We start from the raw sequence: 16,472 nt of genomic DNA, 5'->3' as shown, positions 1-16,472 counted from the left end.
AATGGAGATGGTGCTTCTGCTGAGTTATCAGCACCTGAGGATCTCACCGACTGCCTAATTAATGTCTGCAGTTCCCTCTCCTCAGAGCTCCCAATACCCCATGAACCACATTGCTCCTGCCACCTGGCCCTGCCAAAACAGTCCATGTGCTCCTGCTGGGAGCTGGAGGGAGGGAGGGAGGGATGGATGGATGGATGGATGGATGGATGGATGGATGGATGGATGGATGGATGGATGGATGGATATACAGGAGGGGGACTTTGGACAAGGGCATGGAGTGACAGGAGAAGGGGGAATTGTTTCATGCCGTTAGAGGGCAGGGTTAGATGGGATATTGGGAAGGAATTTTTCCCTGTGATGGTGGTTGCCAGAGAAGCTGTGGCTGCCCCAACCCTGGAAGTGTTCAAGGCCAGGTTGGACAGAGCTTGGAGCAAGCTGGGATAGTGGAAGGTGTCCTTGCTCATGGCAAGGGGGTGGAACTGGATGGGTTTTAAGGTGCCTTCCAACCCAAACCATTCTGGGATTCAATGATTCCATGAATGGATAAAGAGAGGGAAGGAGGGAGGGAGTTGCCCTGTGCTGATGCGTTTAGCAAAGCAGCCACCACCTCTTCAGCCCTTGTGGATTGGGAGCCCAAAAGGAAGCCCCCTCCTCCACTCCTGAGTCCCCAGTGTTGCTGAACCCGTGTCCTTACAGCCAGGGGAACAGCTGCACATCCTGGTGTGACACCAGCCGTGCCACCTGGCCTGGGATGTGCTGCAAGAGCAAGTGCAAGGGCAGGGACTGGTACTGAGCAGCTGGGAGGGCCGAGGTGCTGCTGACAGCATCAGTCCAGGTTGCCAGAGGGGGGTTTGGAAGGCACTGCCAGCTTGGCAACGCTCTCCCCACACCTTTCCCATAATGATCAAGCCACACTGCTCTATTTAATTAATGTTTCTCAGTGGCACAGCCTTCAGCTACTAAAATAAGTAAATAAAATAAAGCAGAGGTTTCTTCTGGTTTTTTGTTTGCCTTTTTTTTTTTTTTAATAAGGGGAAACTCCAAAGCTCATAAAGTTGGAACCGTGTCCTGGCATTAAGTGACAGCAGGGGATCGCTCCTTGCATCGGGCACAGACCCAAAGCACTTAAAAGCAAGGGCAGGAATGGGTAATGCAAGGCTGCCATCCCCTTCCCCAGCCAAGAGAAACGCAGTGTCCGTGACACAGATCAGCACCCCTTCATATTTCATCTCAACGCCATGCCCTTATCTTTGACCCAAAATAAAAATTATTCCTTGCTCAGCGATCTCAAAATACAAAATTATCTACGCGTGCACTAATGCCACGTATCAATCAACTTCAAATGCAAATCCCCACAGCGTTTAGCCCTAATTTTACCATAAAAGGATGGGTCCACGCCAAGCACCTCGCTCAACATTATTGGAGGGAACGGCAGCTTCCATCAGCAAATCTTCTCCTGGTCATTGACAAATACTTGGATCCTCAGCTTTTCCTAATGGAAACAATCTGGCCAGTTCCTGAGAAAGGGTGAAGCACGGAAGGAGAGCAGCACATTCTCCTCTCTCCCCCTTTTCCCAGCCTCTCTCCTTAAAAACTGCTTCAGATCTGGAAGCTGGTGCAGAGATGGGCGCTGGGGAAGGAGAGCAGAGCCAGGTGGGAGCAGCCAGACAAACCCCTCTGCTCTCTCTGCAAGGACCAGCATCATCAGCCTCAGTGGGGAGAGCCTGCACCCCATCCCTGCTGACAGCAGCGCTGCTCCAAGGGAAGCCAGGATGTGCGGTGGGTAATTAGGGATTTGCAAGGCTGGGCACACTCTGCAAGGCTTTTTCTTCCTTTTTGCAGCAGTGAGGGAGCGTTGGTGGGAAAAGGCGCTGTGCAAGCGACAGGAAAACACCAGGGAACACTTGAAGGAATGTCAAAGTGCAGATCAAACCCAGCCTGTATTAAATGTCTTTGCAGGTTGCTGCAAGGCTGGTGGGGTGCGGGTGGAGCAGGCAGACAGCAGAGCTACTGCAGGGCCACAACAAATACCAGCAGCAGCTCTGGAAAGGCTGAAAGTCTCTGGGCATGTGCCGTGCTCCAGCTGCAAGGAGCAGGAGAGCCCTCTCAAGGGGGTCGTTCCACTGGGGCTGTCCCACCACCACCAATATCAGTGACCCCTCCACCAGACACAGCGTCCAATGAATTCGCACCCTGAACCCACTCAGTCCGGGCTCAGTCCCGGCAATGCTGCGAGCGCGGCACGCAACGGGTCCGTCCAAATTTCCGCCCCACATCCTCGAGGAACAATGGCCTGTGTGTCCCTCGGAGGCCCCTCCTGCCACACGCGGCCGCAGCCGCCCTCCGAACACTCTCGCTCTTGTTCGCTCTGGCCGGGAAGCGGCGGAGCAGCAGGTATTTCCTGCCACCGGCTGCCATCCCCGCCTGGCCGGCCCCACGGGGGACATGCTGCTCCATCCCTCGTCCCCGGCCTCCCCAAGGGACCTGCCACCCCTCGGGGACAAACAGGCACCGCAGCGGTTGCTGTCCCTCGGCAGGCAGGTGGCCCTGCTCCAAAGGGACGCCAGCAGCTCCACGCACACCCCCGCTGTGCACATCCTGCTGGAAAAGATTTCCCTTCTGCTGTTCCAAGTCCCAGCTAAAATGAGGCTCAAAAACGTGCAAAACGCTGGTTTTGCCTCGTTTCCTTTGTGTGTTTCAGTGTGTTCTGCAAACAGGGCACTTCCTCAGAGCTCCGCTTTGGCTCTCACGTTTGGGAATAAGAGAGAGGCTTTTATTTTAATAGGAAAACAGGATTATAAATTAGCAGTCAAGCTGTGAGAGCACAGAGTCTTCCTCTTAAAATATCCGCACACGTCGCCTCGGCCAAAGCTGGGTGTCAGCACTGGGGACACAAGCACGGAGGGGTCCTGGGTGCCACCCCTCTCGGTGCACAGCAGGTGCTGGTGGCCGGTGGCACATCCAAGACACTCATGAATAACCAGCTGCCACCACCCTGCAGCGAGGGCTTACACCGGATACCTGATGGAGAGGAAAATCCCAGGCAAACATCAGGCAGCTCTGCTGGCTGCAGCCAATTTTCCTCACTTAATATGTTTCCTGCACTCATCCCCCTCCCTGACCTCGGCTCCTCCTTGGAGCACGTTCAGCCCCAGACACTCTGCTGAGCACAGCCAAGGCCAGCGGGACTGCTGCCATTTCGTCCCTCCCCTCTGCTCCCTGGTCAGGGCTCCTGTCACACTGCTGCAGACCCCTGAAGGTCCCCAGAGCAAGGTAAGTGGGCAGTGATGAACACCTCGTGGGGTGATGGTGCTCTGTGCACCCACGGAATGCTCAGAGAGCAGGGGGTGGAAAGGCTACATCCATCCTTTGTGGAAGATGCATGTCCCAGACTCCGATCCAGATGAGGATCTGAATCCAGCTCTGAAGGCAAGTCCAGATGTGGGTCCAAATTCAGCTCCAAATGCAAATCCAGATGTGGATCAGAATCCAGTTCCAAATCCTCATCTAAATCCAGACACAGACCCAAGTGCAGATCCACACGTGGTGCAATCCTGATCCAATTGTGGATTCAAGCCCAGAGACAGCTCCAGCTCCAAACCCAGACCCAGGGTCTGGTGTGTGTCTGCAGGGACCTCATCCTGCCCAGTGCCAGCACCCATTGGCTGCACCCAGCACCGGTGTCACCTGCACCAGCACCTGGCAGATGCTGCCCGGGGGCTTCCCTGCACCCAGCACCGGTGCCACTCTCTCGTCAATGTCCCCGATGCCCAGTGCCTGCATCCATCAGGGTGCCCGGTACCCAACATCATTTCCCCCCTTCACTGCCCAGTCCCCGGTGCCCAGCTCAGGAGCTGCCATACGGTTCCTGCTGCTGGCTGCCCGGTGCTTGTTGTGCCATGTCCCGATTCCCGCTGTGCCATGCCCAGCGCCCGCCCCGCTGCCCCCGGTGCCCCGTGTGCCGTGCCCCGGTTCCCGGTATTCACTGCCCAGCGCCCGCCCCGCTGCCCCCGGTGCTCCGTGCGCCGTGCCCCGGTTCCCGGTGTGCCGTGCCCAGCGCCCGCCCCGCTGCCCCCGGTGTGCGCAGCGCCCGCCGCCGCCGCCGCCCCGCCGCCGTTCCCGGTGCCACCGGCGGCGCTGCCGGCAGGTGTCGCCGCGGTCGCGGGCAGGCGGCGGGCGCGCGTGCACTTCCGACGGCGCTCGGTCATGCCCCCGCCGTCCCTCCCCTCGCTCCCGGCGCCGCGCGGGGCTCCCGCCCGCTGACACCGCCGAGGCGGCTCGCACGGCGCGGGAGAGCGGCGCGGCCGCCCGGGCATGGCCGCCGGGGCCGCCCCCGCCCAGCGCCGCCGCTGAGAGGCAGCGGGGCTCGGCCCGCCAGGTAAGGAAGGGCTCCGGACGCGGCTCCGGGGGAACCGGGCGGGCCGCCGAGCCCGGGGAGGGCCCGGGGAGGGCGGCGGGTGAAAGGGGCCGGCGGGGGGAGCGAGGGGAGCGGAGGGGCCGGGCGAGCGGGGCGCTGCCGGAGGCGGGGGGGGCCCTGCCCGCAGCCCCGTTACCCCCCCGGGGCTTCGCGTCGCAGCTGCGGCTGCAGCCACGGCTCCCGCCGGGCCCGCTGCTCTCCTGCTGCCGCTGGAGCGGCGGCGGCACCGCCAACCCGCCGCCACATATCCTTCTCTTCCCCTTCCCTTCCCTTCCCTTCCCTTCCCTTCCCTTCCCTTCCCTTCCCTTCCCTTCCCTTCCCTTCCCTTCCGCCCGCGCTCCCACAGCACCGCACTCGTATTTCCAACCCTAGCCCGTTCCGGCCCCCCCAAAGCTCGCCCCAAACCCGCCTCGATCCCCCCAAAACGCGAGCCTGTGCCTGGCTCGGTGACGTCACGGAGGGGCTCCCCGGCCCCCCCGGTCCCGCGGGTGCGGTGGCCGCGGGGCTCCCGGCCGGTGGTGCCGAAATGCCGAGCGGGGACATGGTGCGTCTTGGATAGATAGCCCTGAGCCCCTCCTGTGCCCTTTCGCTGCAGCTGTGAAATTCCATTTAAATTCCTCTGTGTGTGTGTGTGTGTGTGTGTGTGCGCGTCCCCATTCCCACTCTCCCTGGAAATGTGCAGCTGGAGCAGCACCTTGAGCGTGGCGCTGGGGTCCCAGTGGAGGGGCTGAGCTGCCCTAGGGGTCGGCATCCCGGGGGCGCTCCGGCCGCTGGAAGCATCGTGGCTGACGTTGCAGACCTGCCGGAGGTTCTCACTGACGTCAGAGTGGGATGCTGTTGGGGTGCTTGTTTGTTCCCCACTGCCTTTGATGGAGAGCGGTGCCATCCCTTAGATGTGAGCAGATTTTGGCTTGCTGAAAGCTCTTGTGGCCACTGGCCCTGCCCGCTTTCCCCTTGGCTGCCAGCGGTGCCCATGTTGGCTGCCCTCAGGTGACCTCCCAAAGTGATGGTGTGGAGGAACAAACCCCACAGTTGGGGTTTTGCATGGGAGAGTGCTCCTCGGGCCCTGTGCCAGCCGAGGGAGGGCATTGCTGGTGGTGCCAGCATCTTCCAGGAGCTCTCGCAGCTCAGCTCCAGCTGCCCCAGCTCCTGGGCATTGCCAGAGCCTCCTTGATGGTGCAGAAATGGTTCCCTGCTGTGTGTGCCGGGACTTTGTGGAGTGCTCCCACCCCACAGCTGCCTTTGCCAGGGTGGCAGTGTGTGTGCCCCAGGTGGGTGAGCAGTGCTGTGGTGGCTGTGCGGATGTGGGTGCTGTCACCTGTGTGCTGGTGACAGAGGGTGGGGGGCAGAGGTTGGCTGTGTGTGGTGCCCGCCGGGGCTGAGACTGCTTCTCCTGGTGACTGTCACTGTCTGATGAAAATGGACCTTGAGCTGCTGGGAGATGGAGTGGAGAAAGATGGGAGGAAGCCAAGTGAGATGGAGAAAAGGACATGTTCCCCCTGAGTGCCCTTCCCTCCCCGTTCCCCGTGGGATTGAGATGTGCCTCGAGGTGTGGCGAGAGTGATGGTGGCGAGGGGTTCATTGTGGGTCTGTGCACGGGGCTGGGGGCACCCACACCCTGAGCAGCAGCTCTGCAGCCCAGGCCAGGAGCTGTGTGAAGTTCAAGGCAGGAAGTGAGAAATAAAAAAAGAAAAAAAAAAATACCACGACTGGTAGAAACCACCAGGGAGATTTAGGGAAGCAGCAGTGCTGTGCTGTGGAGCCCAGAAGAAGTGTGTATCCTCATCTGATGAGGAGCTGCCCGTGCCAGGGACCGCAGACCCACCTCTCCTCTCCCGGCTCTGTCTCCGCTGCAAGCCCCAGGGAACAATTGCATACAGAGTGCTTCGTTTCAGAGCCGCCACAGTCATTTCAGAGACCTTTTAGGCAGGAAAAGTGCTCTGTAGCGTGTAATTTGAAGGCTCTGCTCTGAACCTTCACTGTCGCTCTGCTAAATGATCCTCTGCTCTTCCAAACCTTTGCTGCCTGGAAACCAGCAGCTCTGACCTGGTTCCTGGCCCCGCTGGGTCCCTGGTCTCCCTTCAGCTCCGTGCTAAGGTGAGGGGAGTTGCAGGTTGCGAGGAGCAGCCTGGGGTGGTTCTCTGCCTTGCATGGGGCCTCTCAGATGTCAGAGTCCTGGGAGATTTCAGCCAGTCTTAATCATCTCTCGCCTCTGCCTGAGCTGCAGAGGTTGTCAGAGCACACTACGGATTTTCCAGCCTGGAGGGTTGAGTCCTGTGAGGGCTCTGCAGGAAAATCTAGGGACTCCAAGTGATTCTCCCCCGACATGGGGGAGGTGCAGAATTTTCTGTAGCATCCCTCGGGCAGCTCACGGTGGGGAAGGGCTGTTTGTTCTGCCACCAGAGGAAATGGCACAACTTTGGTTTAACTGATGAGGCTGTGCCACAGCCTCACTGGGGGCACCAGAGATGAACCTGGAGGTGCTGCACCATCAGTTGGCCAGGGAGTGTGATATCACCTGGGGTTCCCTTGTCTTTGCTTTCCTGCCTGTCCTTGTTAGCTGCCCTATAACTTGTGTCTGCTGGAGGCACACCTGCCAGAGGAGCAGAGTGAGCTGTGTGTTTCCTCTCGCCCTGGGCACTGCCTGCCCTGCCAGATGCAGGCAGGGCCCTGAGTTCCTGGCAGCCAGGGCATGCAGGCAGCCTGGCAGGGAGGTGCAGGAAAAGAGTGCAGGATGGGGAGAAGAAACATTTGGGTATGAAGGGTTTGGCTGTCAGCTCTTGGTCCTGAGCTGGGGTGCACAGTACAGGCACCTGTGTGTTTTCTCTTGCCTCGTGTAGCTTCGCTCTGCTTTGAATTTGCTTTGTTTTGGATTTGCTCTGCTTTGGATTTGCTCCTGGCTCCTGCTGAGCCGGGAGAGTCCCAGTGATGGTGGATTTATGCATGTCACCAAATCAGACACACAGCCAAGGCAGGAGGCACCAGCTTGAGTCTGTCCTAGCAGGCTGCATCAGCTGTGCCAGGCGTGCACCTGGGTCTAACCTGCCCTTAAATCCTGATGGTGCTGGGGACCCCGCCCTGTCCCCAGGCAGTTGCTGCCACCCACTGATGACAACACTTCCACTTGGCTTCCTCTGCTCGCATCCTATCCCCCCAGAAGGTCATGGCAGCAGGGCACAACGCAGAGGAAAGGCAGTTTCCCTTTCCCTTCTTCACCTCTCAGAGGGATCCTCCACAGCTACAGCCCTTCTGAAGAGCAGGCAGGATGCATCCCAGCTGGGGTGGAGCAGGCAGGTCCGTGTATTGTCCTGCCACCATCCTGTCCCATTGCCTGCCTGAAAACACACTCAAAATCCACCTGCTTGGAATTGCGTGGATTTGGGATTTCCCCCAGGAGGACTGGTCCAGCTGCTTGAGGCAGGCAGCAGCAAGGCTTTCACCTGGTGTGGAGGAGGAGGAGGAGGTGGGAGGCAGGTGCAGGTGCTGGGGTTCCAGCCTCACATCCAAGCACAAGGAGCTCGTTCAGAGCAGCGCTCACCACCTGCGCCCACCAGCATCCAGCTGGCAAAAACTACCCATCCCAGCAAGCAGAGGGCCACCAGCAGCCCTGCAGGATGGAGAGTGGCTTCCTGGGGCTGGCAGTCACCCCCAGTTCCCCTGTGGGAGGCTGGGATCGCTGCGGGAATGCCGCTTCACCGCGGGAAGGTGGCAGCTTGGTTTTTGCTTTGGTTGCACGGCCTAGTTTAGAGAGCTGGAATATGCTCAAAGCTGGGCTTTCTGAGTTGCTTTTTTTGGTTTTGTTTTGTTTTAAATGACAGCATTTCCCCTTTAAATTTACATCTCTAGCTGGGGAACACAGAGCCTGGTGAGAGAGGGAGTGTGAGACTTTTATAAAAAGAACGAGTCGGGTTTTATTATCCCTTTGAGACGAGCAGGGAAAATCTATACTGAAGGCATGAAATAGCAATAAAAATGGACTTTTTGCCAAAGCAAAATTAATTGAGTGAATCTCAGTCCTCAAGCCTGAGCTCTGAGAGGCTTATGAGTTGGATATGAACCACGCTGCCCCCTTCCAGGCTCTCATCCCCCAAGGAGGAGAGGCAAATCCTCCCTCTGGTCCTCGGTGTGTGATGTGATCAGCGCCTGGGAGCAAAGGACTCCTGCTTGGGATCCAGTGAGGGTGAGGATGCCTCAGCCCTGACTGTCCCTGGAGCAAGGACCTTCTCCCTGTCCTTTGGCCTGGGGATGCTGGCGGTCATTCAGAGGTCATCGCCCCAGCGTTCCCATCACTGTAAGTCATGGCATCCCATCTGGACTCTGGATTTGGGGGAGTTCGACAAGAAAGAAGAGGAAGACTGGACACAGCCTCCTTGAACCCACTGTAGAAGCCTGGAGAGGATCCTGCTCTCTTACCCTGGGCTTGCTCTTATTGATCATTTTCTTCCCTCATCTCTGCATCCTGCTCTTGCTGCACTCTGGGGTCTGCCTCTCCAAGGTGCTTTCTGGGCAAATCCTTCACAGAAAAGGAAAACCCCTCCTGGGTTTTGTTCTTCTCGACGTCACATGCGGTGGCACCTGGCTCTGCTTTCCCCAGTTTTGGGGAGAGGGTGGCAGTAGGAGCCGCTGGACAGAGCAGCAGGGGAAAGGCAGATTCTTTTCAGCAGATGGTGCAAAGAGGATGAAGCTGTGTAAACCTCCTGAGTCCACTGGAGAGACGGAGATTAAATAGTGAGAGGGCCGAGAGGCAGCTCCAGGCAGGAGAAGGGAGGAGAAAAAAGGAAAATGGGGGTGGAAATGGGATTGGAGAGTGGAGCTGGGGAGAGGAGGGTTGGTTTGAACCGGCATCCCTCTCCCACTTGATGTCTCCCCTCCAATTCAGAGGGCCTAGATTCAGTGCCATAAAAATATAGCCCTTTTCAATCCCTTATCTTGCAGGAGCAGAAACAATTGGCCTGCAAAGAAGGAGAAAACAATCTGTTTGACTGACAAACAAAACCACATTTCTGCACAAAAGGAGGAGGAGGAAGAGGCAGCTGTCTGGCTGCTGCTTCGGCTTTTTTCCTTTCCCCTCCCTCTCCTGTCCCCTCGCTGACGGTGTCAGAGCAGAGCCTCTACCCTTGCCAGCAAAACACCCGCTGTTCTGACTGGCTGGGTTCAATGTCAGGCTCCTGCAGCAAATGTCATTGTCCTCCCTGCTGTCCCCAGCCACGGTGGAGATGCACGAGCCCTGCTGTGCTCCCCTCCTGGGGATGGTGCAGGCAAAGGTGGCACCCCGAGATCACCAGGGCAGAGCCCAGCCGCTGGGAGAGGAGCAGGGTGGGTGCCAGAGACAGAGAGTGATGCTCAAGAGAGGGACCAGGGCCAGCAGCTCGTGGCAGCTGAGCTGGGGACAGAGGGGACACAGGAGGTCTCTTGCTGGGGGGCCTTGGGAAGTTCATCCAGATTCTGGGTGATGCTGATATTGCAGCATCCATGGAGCACCTGAGTGCTGCAGTTGGAGGTGCTGCTGGAGCCTGGTCCCTCTCCAGAGCCAGCCCTGTGCCTCAGTTTCTCTGTCTGCAAGGTTAGCAAGGTAACACGCAGATGCTGAAGGAGGGCTGGGGCATAGAAGTGCCCTGTGCACCTAAAGTCATTATCCCAACAAATTGTTATCCCTAAAAATTCATTACAGCAACCACTGTACCAGCCAAATGGGTGCTGGGGGGAATCCATCAGACAGGCAGGAGCAGAGCCCATGGGAATCTCCGTTCTCCATCTCTCCGGAACAAACTCCTTACTTGGAGGATTTTTTGAAAAAGAAACTGATTTTCCCCATGTGATTCCCTTACCAGGAGCAGCAGCAGTTTCCTGCCTGGAACAGTTTTCCGAGGGGACTCTGCTCTGTGGGGACATGTGAAGCAAACACCCACGCTCTGAAAACAGCCAAATGCAATAAATACCCAGTGCCTGAACCTGGAAAAGCAGAGGCTGGAACAGGGCAATCTCTGCAGGGGCTGGTAGTGCTGCCACAGAGGGAATCCACAGTAAATAAAGGGGCACAAGAAGCAAACACTGAAGCCCCCAGAACACTCTTTTGATGCAGTTGCTGGTGACCTACTAGAATCCACTGGAAAGATGATCCTCCACTGGTGGGTGGTTCACTTTCTCCTTTTTCTATTTTTTGAGGAGCTGTTTCAGTCTGCAGACAAGTAGCAAAATAACATGTGAGAAATCAGAGATTCCAGGTGAGTTAATAACAAATAATGAGTCTCTCAGTTCCTGAGTGGTTCTCTGGTTGCCGCAGTCCAGGCGTATAACAAGCAGGCTTTCCTGAGCATCCTCAGCCAGGCTTGTTGAAATACTGCTACAGATTGATAGAAACAGCCTGAATTCAAGGGAGTTTAAGAGATCCAGCCTCTACATTCTTAGATTGCCAGAACAGAAGCTTTGGGGAACGTTTGACCTGAAACATTGGATGAATTTGATTTATTTTTTAATTCCTGCACCTAAAATGCAGAATTTTCTGCATTTTTCTTTCGTCTTGGATTTCAAAGGAGGAGAGGAAGTATCCCTGCACACGTCAAACTGCTGGAAAGAGAAGATACTAAAGATGACTGGACTACTTTTTACAACTTTGGCTCTTGACTTTCCTCCCCAGAAGGGGAAGATGCACTGTCAGCCTGTCTTGTGATCAGGCTGTATCCTTTTGTTACCCTGATAAATGTCAGCTGACCAGGCTGGGATGTGTGAAAAGCTCCATCTCTACCAGACCTCTGCTGCTTTTCCTCACTATTGGGGCAGGGAAGGGCCCAGCATTTCCCACCTGAGCAGTGCTTGCAGACTTTGCCTTACCCCCATAAGGTCCCCATCTCCTCCACGCCCTGCTGTGGTCCCCCAAGGTCCTCCAAAACCCTTTCTCCTTTGCCTGCTCCCTGCCCTCCAAATTCTCCCTGCCTCCTCCCTTCAGATCCTTGCTCCCAGCTGAACTCTACAGGCAGTGGTGAGATTTTGGCCTCCATGCTCATGCTGGTAGGCTGAAATGCGAAGCTTGTGCTGTGACAAAGTGAATCTAACCAAGAGGCAGATTTTGGCTCGTGGGCAAGAAAGACCATTCAGTTTTCAGTAGATTCCTGCTTCTTGTGTCCTGCACGCTCTGATCATGGCCATGGGAGCAGCTCTCAGTGTGAGGCCAGGGTTTGGCTCAGCCCAGCACTTGAAGGCAGGTGGCAGAAGCAGAGTGGGTTCTGCTGGATCCCCAGCTCTCAGCTTCACCCCCTGGGGACGCCCAGGGATACTCACAGTCCCTGGCTGATGGGACGATATTTCCCATGGCAGAGCCAGCATTTGGTGATGCAGCATCCACCCCTGTTTGACCCAGACCTACCTGGAACCTCTCCTTTCCCAGAGCATCTCCCACCCCTTCCCCCAGCCACAACCACACAGAAGCTCGTCCTTGGTGTTCCTCTGTGCTTGTGCCTCTTGGGATTTGGCCAGCATGTGTCAGGGCTCCTCTTCCTCTGCAGCTGCTCTCCGCTCGGCTGCCTCACCCGGAGCATCCCTTCCTCCTGCCTGGGGCTGCTTGGAACATCCTGCTTCCCGAGTTATTTCACCCTGATTTTACCAGGTCACAGGCGTGTTGGCTGTGGTGGCACAGCCTCTTTGATTAGGTGTATCTCCAAGCATGGCTTCCATCTGTCCATCAGTCTCTATCGCTAATTCCTGCAGCATTTACAGCCAGGCAGGGGCTTTGGTCATTTGGAATAGTCGCTGGTGGTGGCAGGGCTGTGCTAAATGATCTATTCCACACGTTTCACCTCTTCTCTGTTCGCAAATTGTTGGTGATTTTTTTTTTTTTTGTAGTTGCATTAAGTATTCCAAGTGACTGCGATTTCCCCCATCGTATTCATTATTCAAAATTGTTCTCCAGATAATTTCTGCAAATAATTCGCGGTCTTTGCTCTTTTGTGAATACTTGGTCTCAGGAATGAGAGTCGTTTTAATTGGGATCTCACATCACATGATGGGTTTTGGCTTCCCGATTGGGCAGGCTTAATTTTTAGACTTGAGATTTGGGGAGGGAAACTGTTGCAATAAAGAATTTGAAATCTACTTTCTTCCAATATCTTTTGTTGATGCTTAAAATTAACAGAAATTAACAGTCTGTCTCACTTTTTTTTTTTTCCTTTTTCTTCTCCTTCCCGGCTAAAAATCCCTGCCGGTAACTTGTTGGCAAGAAACACTTGGAGAATATAAACAAAAAGGTGGCACCAAAACAGCTAAATTTAACATATCTAAAAACTGGAGTGATGATTCACGGTGGTTTGTTGTATATTATTCACCTCGCTCTGGTAAAAATAATGATCAAAATAATTTAGAAACTTAAAAAGTCACATAGCAAGGCGACATTTATAGCACTTGGTTTCATAAAATCTTCCATCAGCTGCTCTCTGTGTGCCTGAGAAACATCCTGTGGGCTGGCTGGTGTGTTGTACCTCAGCCCTCAGTGCTCCAGCCCCGTGCTGAGGCTGCTCCCAGCTCGGTGGAGGTGGAGAAAAGGAAGGTTCAACCATCCTGGCACCCCACACTGCCTCGATCCGCACCCTCAGCGGGCAGGACTCCAGTTGCCTCTCACAGAGCTCGACTCCAGGCAGAGGGTGACTGTAAGTGACTTGCCCAAGGTCACACTCCAGCTCCGTGGTTCAGCTGGAAATAGCTCCAAGGTCTCCTGATCCCCCCAGCAGCCCCCTCGCTGCCAGGCGAGACGGAAAGGTGCAGAGTTCACGTGGCTTCTCTAACCGACAGCCTGGCTCCTGCCACCTCACCTAAAACCTCAAACCTCCTTGGCTCTGTTTTCTGCCCTCCCTGCCCATCAGGCTGAGTCAATACAGCCCCCCCTGAGCAGCCTGGGCTCCCGTGGCATATTTATGCCTCTGGAGTGGAGCGCTGTGCCGGCGTTCCCGTTGGTGCAGCACCCGCACAGCCCGGCTGCTGGCTTCCACCAGCTGCTGCTGCCGATTTCCCTTAAAAATAAAACCCCTCTAAAGGTACAGCAGGGACACCTTAAATGCAGAGCCGTGGCATGCAGTTAATCATATCCTCTTAACGGGTTTATTCGCTCATTAAATATTTAAGACTCGTTTCTCTTTATCAATAGTGTGGAGGCGTGCAGGCCCCGGTGCAAAGATTTATGCACACAATAGGATCGGTGCATTTAGATTTGTTTGAAGGGATCTGAGAGCCATTTAAAACCTGACCGAGGGGGACGGTTGCTGCTGCTGCTGTTTTCCTCCAGCGAGGTTTCTGCCTTTTCTGCCTCCTGGCGTGGTTGGAAGGTGGCAGGAGGTGAGGTTGGGGGGCACAGATTGATGGCTGCCTCTGGTACCCCTGTAGTTCCTTTTGAAGTAGCTGTGCCCCCTTTTTGAGGGATGCTGAGGTCTTGGCGGGGGGCCATGTTTGGCTTGATTGTCTCGTAGTGGTGAGGATGGTCTGTGGAAAATGTGGTGTGTGGAGGCAGGACCCAGTGTTGGGAGTGTATCTGTGGAAGTGGTGTTTTGATCCCTGCTTCCCACTGCTGTCTGTGGGAAGAGCTTTGCTGTTGTGGTTCAGAAGTGAATTCCAGCTCGTCTGGCGCCGTTCGGGAGCCGTCATGCAGGTGCAACATCTGTTGTTCTTCTGTTACTACCTGGGCTCTGCTCTTCACACAGGTGTAAGAGCAGTGGTGGCTGTTTTGGTTCATAGGATGGGGAGGGACAAAACCCAAGCCATCATCCTGCCTCATCTCCCTCATCATCTGCCCCTCTGCCCACCACAGCTCGCCAGCCCAGACCTCCATCCAGAGCATCTTCATCCAGTACCCAGCATTTGCCACCCTCCTCATGCCTGGTCCCTACGTGGGGCTTTGTGGCTTCCAGCTGCTGCCAGATGTGTCACTCATCCTGGGGGCAGGGAAGCAGCTCCTCCCAGTGATGTGGGTACACCTGTTCCCTGAGCTCCAAGGGCTCTGGGCTGCGATGTGGGGTGTGGGACATGGACAGAGGCCTGAGTGTCCATTGCACAATGTGCCCTGCTCTGTCCTTCCATGGAGAGCATTGCTGGAGCTTGCAGGGACAGCAGGTCCCGGCATGCAGGACTCAATCTCCATCTCAGCAGCCTCTGCTTAGATCAGGAGGGAACATCTCATGCCAAGACCTGTCCTCCCCAGGCTGAAGCTCGGAGTCAGAGATGGCAGCAGCTGATGCCCATTTTTTTTCACCCCCTGTGGCAACCTGGCAGGTTCTTCCCGCAGCTTTGCATGCAGCCAGACATGCCTGTTCCAAAACCTCTTCTCCAGGAGGTGCTGGGGGTGGATAGGAAGGGTGAGTAGCTGCAGTGGCAATGGGCAGAGCTGCCTCCTGAGGGTGTGAGAAATACCCTGGCTGGATTATTGACAGACAGCCCAGAGCATGGGAAGTGCGTGCGTGCGTCAGATATTTACCCAAACCTCTCCTGCTTTGCAACGTGCCCACAAAAAAAAGGATCTGACAGCAATAAAACTGTCGGGCGGCTGCTGCTGCTTTTTTTTAAAGTTCTATGATAGCTTCTCCCCCCGCCTTTTTTTAATAGCTAATGCATCTGTCACTACTTTCCTAATGAGCTTTCCGAAAAGGGCCTTGGGGACCTCTACCTATCCATGTGGGCTTGGATCAGAGCGTACTCAGGGGAGGCAGAGAGAATTCAGCTCCCTGTTTCACCCTCATCCCCTCCCCAAACTCCTCTCTGAGGGCAGGTTGTCCAGAGGGAGGGGAAGGCAGCAATATCTCAGCACTCGGCGAGCTGGCGTGCACCCCCTGCAATCACAGCCAATAATGACAAAAAGACGGGGCTGCTGCCAGAGATAGAGAGCTGAGCTCCAAGCGTTACAGCAATGTCACAGCCTTGGGACTGCTGCTGGCTGCTACTGGAAAGAAATTTCCTCACAACAGGCAGAGTTATAGGAAGGAGCCATTGATTGCATTAAAAAACACCCTCCCCACCTCTTTTTTTTTTGGCATGGATTTTCAAGGCTTTTTTTTTTTTTTTCCTTTCCTCTCCCCCCCCCCTTTCTCTCTCCATTTGCCATTGAAGTTGCGTTCAATAAAACCCATCGCCCGAGAGCGTCTGTTCGCATGTTCTCAGCAGTACAATGGGCAGAGGACTGCAGTGTGCAGAGCCCCAGCCAGCCTCTGCAGACAATGAGGGGCTGGCAGCGGGGCAGGGGGGGCTTCTAGTTTATTTTATTTCATTTTTCCCCCACCTGCCAGCCCCCAGTACTAATTGTAATCACAAAAGGCAAATGGGAAGGGACTGGGGGAGCAAGGCTGTGGTTCACTGGGGTCATGGTCTCCATCAGTCATTCTCCCAGCCTGTTGCTGGGTAAAAGCTCGGCTCCTTGGTTTATCAAAATGACTGTGCAGTAAAAGCCTCTTTGCCCAAACCTCCCCCCCCTCAAAAAAAAAGCTGTTTACTGACTCAAAAAGCCTGGATTTCCCATTACCATCCATGGGAGACTTCCCGTTGACTTCTCTAGGTACAGAAGGGAAAACAGAGGGTTTGGTGACTCAGGCACAAACCTGGGATCTCTTCCTCTTGCTGACGCTGTTGGCAAATCTTTTAGGATTTAGCCAGATTGATCCAGGGACCAAACACCACCATCCCTGTGCCACTGATTGGGCACAAGAGGATGCACCACTTGGCAGGAGTGAATTCCTAATTGTGCCATGCCCGAATTCCTCTCAGCTGTGAGATGTGACAGTGCTCACCCTGTGTTGCACGATGGTGGAGAAGCTAATAGCTATTAATGCCAGAGAGATGCTTCCAGATCTCTAGATAAAAGGTGCTCAAGGAGGGAAAATTATTATCATCATGGGCCAAAGAGCTACGGGGGATTTGAAATCTGTTTGTGTTTGTAGGATGTAACCACTAAGGAGGGAGAGACTGGGACAATGGAGCATGCACAGCACTAATGGAATGAGCGTAGGAAAGAGGATATCTCTGGAGACCCTTAGAAACCATTTCCCAGTGGTAAGATCTACTTGGGTTGTTTGTTCTTCTTCCCAGA

At 55.4% G+C, this 16,472-nt stretch overlaps 1 protein-coding gene across 1 annotated transcript in view; it reads left to right on the top strand.

The window, feature by feature from the left end:
• Nucleotides 1-4,255: 4,255 nt before the first annotated feature.
• The window catches only part of RAI1 (retinoic acid induced 1), a 74,513-nt gene continuing 62,296 nt past the window's right edge, over nt 4,256-16,472 (top strand). The window contains exon 1 of the mRNA XM_036392231.2: nt 4,256-4,378. The gene's annotated coding sequence lies outside the window, so the exon portion shown is untranslated. The remainder of the gene's footprint in view (nt 4,379-16,472) is intronic.

This window comes from Molothrus ater, chromosome 16 (assembly GCF_012460135.2).
Source record: "Molothrus ater isolate BHLD 08-10-18 breed brown headed cowbird chromosome 16, BPBGC_Mater_1.1, whole genome shotgun sequence".
In the NCBI taxonomy this organism is placed as follows: Eukaryota; Metazoa; Chordata; class Aves; order Passeriformes; family Icteridae; genus Molothrus; species Molothrus ater.
Note: the sequence above shows the minus strand (reverse complement) of the source record. Positions and strands in the feature narration are given on the sequence as shown.